Raw genomic sequence first — 4,804 nt, 5'->3', positions numbered from 1 at the left:
AGCATGGCATCCAGCAGGGGAAAAGGGAGAGCGGGTCAGGCAGCTGATCTCTTGGCCAGAAGGAGTAGGCCCTAAGTGCCTGCTTAATGCAGTGTGACACCCAGGCCCCCATGGCAGCATAAGTATTCTACTTCATGATAACTGAATCTGACATTTCCTCCCTGGCACCCGTGGCATGCACTTTCCCCAGCCATCTCTAGCCCCAGAACCAGGAGGTCAGGACCAGGCAAGGAAGGGCCCCCAAGCTCCACTGTTGTCACAGCAGGTTTCCATTGCAGGAACAGGCCTGTCCCTACACCAGCACAAAGCAGGAGGATATGGGGATTCTCCTAAGGCTGTGAGTCAACCATGGCAAAGGGAAGGGCAACAGAGGAGTGGGGAGGAGCTGGGAGAAGACATTCATTAGTACAACTGAAGCAGGTGAAAAAAGACAATTTGGTGTAATAGAAAGAAGGGCCTGGAAGTAAGAAACTCAGACTTCATCCCAACTCTATTTGGGCAAGTCACTTAACCTCCCTAAACCTCAATATCTTCATGTATAAAAGCGGGGAATCACATCCCTACTACATAGGGTTCTTGTGGAAACCAAAGTGGATATAATTGGAGAATTCATTGAAAAGAAAATGCTAAATGAAGATCAGTCAAAGATATGGAGAGATGAGGCTAGAGCCTGTGGCAGTATGAGTGGGGGGTAGTTGGGCTAGGCAGAAAAGCCCAATTCTCCCTCCTGGTGAACAGAGGCAATGGTGAGGCCAGTGCTGAGACTGCTGTGTGGGTCTGGTTCCAACTTCTGCCCTGGAGAATGGTCGCAGAATCAAGTCTGGGGATTCGCCAACCCCAAGCCTTAATAAACTGTTCCTTCCCACAGTCTTTATCAGCCCTCACAACTGAAGGAGCAGGCAGAGATTAGGTAGGGGGTACCCAAAGACCACAGGTACCCCATCACTGAGCCCACTCACCCTGGGTCTTTCTGATAGGCAGCTTTACAATATGCTTTGATCCTCAAGAACAAAACCATCCTTCTTACAGAACCCATCCTATGAGTTAAATTGTATCAAGAGGAACTAAGCAACAAAGCTGAGCACCCATAATACGCCCAGTAATAACAGTAACAACAGTTACTAGCATTTGCACAGCCACTGTAGAATTTACAAAGCACCTCCACCTCTAATTATCTCCTTTAATTCTTACTGCAATCCCAGGAAGTAGGTGTTAAATTGTAATCCCCATGTTCAGGTGTAGAAACTAAGGCTCAGAGGGTTAAACTACTTGCCTAAGCTCACTCTGCTGTGCAGCGACAGAGCCAAGCTCTGAGCTCCCTCTTGTCCAACCAGAGCGCTACCCAGCCAACATTACCTGAGCACCTGCTAGGTGCAGGCATTGTGGAGACTGATAATGACACAAGAATGAGTGCAACATGGACCCTCAAGGACAGAGACAAGAACCATGGAATGCAGAATCACATTATTTCACACCAGGAAAGAACCTTTGTGGTATCTAACTCAGGCTCTGCACTTCATAGATGAGGAGAGCGAGATGCAGACAGGGGCTTCTAGACCAGGGGTCAGCAAACATTTTCTGTAAAACATAAGAGAGTAAAGATTTTAGTCTTTGCAGCCACATGTCTCTACAGCATATTATTCTTGGATTATTATTTTCACAATCCACTCATTTAAAAATGTAGAAACCATTCTTAGCATGAGGACTACACAAAGGCAGCTAGCTGCAGGTAGGGTTGGGTCACAAGCTATAGTTTGCTATCCCTGTTCTAGGGGTCCATGCAGGCAGTTTCTTCCTGAGCTGGGGTTCATTCAACCAACCAACCAATTTTTTGAGCACCTGCTACGTTCTAAGCACTGCGCCAAGAGCTGGAGGCTCCAGAGAATGATGTCACATTGTCCATGCCCTTGGGTTTCCTACAGTAGGTAGGCAAGAGACAGGAAAGGAAATAATGTCACCTCAACATGTGATGGGAGGCTATGCAGGATAGGACACCCGGGACACAGAGAAGCCAGCTCTTCTGGGGGTCTCCTGTGTGCTGCCCCTCCTTGTGACAGACATCACAGCATATTTTAATCACTATTTATTTCTCCATGCCCCCCAAGTCTGTATGTTACATGGGAGCAATGACCTATGTCCACTGTTCACTACGCCATCTGGGCACCTAGGGCAAGGCCTGACAGTAGTAATATCTGCAAGCAATATGTGCAGAATAAATGAATAACAGTAACTATGGAGCTCTGGATGCTGGGGTAGAGTGGCTGATAAGGTCTGCTAGAGGAATTTGGGGGAACTGAAGTATTATTCACCCTGTCCCTCTCAGTTGCTGAATGAAGTGCGCTGATTGAGCCTAGAAATACAGCCCCAGGCATCATGAGCATTATGCCCCTTTCTCTCTATATCCCGCTCCAGTTGTCTCCCAACCTCAGCTGACTCACAGCAGCTGTTAATCACACCGCAGTCAAGCATGCTTAATTAAGCCCCAGTTACCTACAGCTTCCTAACAAGAGGAAGGGATGGGCCTCTGGCCATATCAGGCCCCAAGAGGGGGATGGGCCAGGTGTGGGATCTGGTGGGGAAATGCATACAGGTGACAATAAGGCATTCACTGTGAACCTACAGTAGAAATGGTGATGATGATGATGATGATGATGATGATGATGATGATGATGGTAGTGTAGATTTACAGAGCACCTACTGGATGCCAGGCATGGCTTTAACACTTTCTGTGTATTAACTTAAGCGACCTTGTAACAAACTGATGATGTAGATACTATTATTACATCCATTTACAGGTGAGGAAATTGAGCTTAGAGAGGCTACATGACTAGGCCAAGGTCTCACAGCTAGTAAGTAACAGACTTGAAAGGACTTCGCTTTTCCTGTTGCACAGCCACAGGGTAGGAAGAATTTAGGGAGAAGAAGGGCTGCATGTACAGAGCTCGGGCCACACTGCTCAGTGGCCTGGGCTCCTGCAGATAGTAAGGCCACCTCGACTCACATGCAGGGATCCAATTCCATTTTTAACTCAACCCATATTTATCATATACCTGCTACATGCCAGGCTCTGGAGACACAAGTTAAAGAGATAGAGTCCCTTCCGTAGGGAGCTTGCAGATCAGGATATGTGGGAGCAGCACTATAAATACAGCAATAAATGTACATCCTGGTGCTGGGCTGGGGCAGGAGTAGAAAAGTAGAATTTATTGAATACCTACTAGTACAAGACATCAAGGATAGCAAACTCTTTACCTTTCCTTCATAATCCATAATTAAATATTTATTGATGTGCTCTATTACTATTATGGTTACTGGTGTGGTTGATTCTTTTACACTAGACCACATATTCCATGACACAAACCAAGTATCTCGGGGTCTGGCACAGTGCTGAGCATAAAGTTAGTGCTCAATAAGCATTCTTAAATAAATGTATGAGTGAAACATAGTTCCTGCCCTCAAAAAACTAGTGGTTCGGCGGTGGAGTCGGGGTGGGGGGCGGGGATAAAGACGTGAACAGGTGATTGCAATACAGTGTGATAAGCGCAACAGGAACAAGAAGACAAAGTGTGCATGGAAGCAGGGAGAAGGGACTCACCTGGAGCAAGAGAACTGGGAAAGGTGTTCTACCAGAAGGAGGTGCTGAAACCAGGTCTTGAAGAAAGAGGAAAAATTTTCCCAGGGAGATGGGAGGGTGCTCAGAGCTCACAGCACAGCTTTGGAAAAGGCACAGAGCTATGACCCACCAGCTGTGTTGAAGAAACTCTAAGTGGCTTCATTAGGCTGAATTATTGGTGGTGTGTGAGTATGGAGGAAGACAAGAGATACAGCTGGAAGAGATACTGGACTAGATCTCACAGGGCCTTGACTGCCATGCCAAGGACATTGGACCTCATTCTTTAAGCAATAAGGAGTTATGGCAGGGTTTTAAGCAGAGTGGTATGTGGTTCAACTTATGTTTTAGAAAATGGCCCTGGCAGGGATGTGGAGAATGCATTGGAAGAAGGTGAACTTGGGGGCAGGCAGACCAGTCAGAGACTGGTGAAGGACTGTGAGTGTTTAAAGTGAGCAGAAACAGTGAGGATGGGCAGGTAGGCAAAAAGAGGCATAAAAGTGAGACCATATGCACAGAACTGAGTGACCCTTTGTGAAAGAGCAAAGAGGTCACTTAAGCTCTTAGAGTCTCGGTCTCCTCCTTAAAATGAAGATAGCAGAGTCCTTGTGAGCCTTCACAGAGACAAAGACTAGAAGGGCCACACAGGGTCAGGCAGGCAGTAGATGGCTTTTTCCTCTTTGCACCTTGCTGTTCCTTTGTACTTGTGTTACACTCTCGCTCATGCAGCACAGTCAAGCTCAGAAGGAATAAATAATACTGGGCTAGGGGGAAGATGGTCCCTGGGCTACAGCAGCACCTACATGCCAGAAGCATGGACCTTGGGGGTGAGGTGGGGTGTTCTGCCCAGAACAAGGCTGCCACATCTGTAGGACTCCAGGTCCCAGGCAGATCAAACCTGCTCAGATCTGTGGCTCATACACAGTCTTCTTCCTGAAGAACATAAGCAGAACATTCACTCATTTATCCCACTGAGTCCACTGAGAAAACAAAAACCACTCTATGCCTTTTGAGCAGAAAGATTTAAATCAGCGGTTTGGTTGTACAGGTGACAGAAGAGGTAGGACAACCCAGAGATTAGCAACAGCAGGAAGCCGCCACTTTCCTGGGGCTGCAGGGAGGAGGTAGTGTTCCAGGAGATCAGGAGCTGAGGCTACCAGACTGAAGCTGAAAACATTGCGGATCTGCCAGAGG

General features: G+C 47.2%; 1 long non-coding RNA gene across 1 annotated transcript in view; it reads right to left on the bottom strand.

Moving 5' to 3' along the window:
• Positions 1–1,511: 1,511 nt before the first annotated feature.
• LOC112480296 overlaps positions 1,512–4,804 on the bottom strand; it is a 29,027-nt gene continuing 25,734 nt past the window's right edge. Inside the window, exon 3 of the long non-coding RNA XR_003046538.1 lies at positions 1,512–1,578. This is a non-coding gene — a long non-coding RNA (uncharacterized LOC112480296). The remainder of the gene's footprint in view (positions 1,579–4,804) is intronic.

The sequence above is a fragment of the Pteropus alecto genome, unplaced genomic scaffold (assembly GCF_000325575.1).
Source record: "Pteropus alecto unplaced genomic scaffold, ASM32557v1 scaffold215, whole genome shotgun sequence".
Lineage (NCBI taxonomy): Eukaryota > Metazoa > Chordata > Mammalia > Chiroptera > Pteropodidae > Pteropus > Pteropus alecto.
The sequence above is the reverse complement of the archived record's forward strand: the minus strand, read 5'-3'. Positions and strand labels throughout refer to the sequence as shown.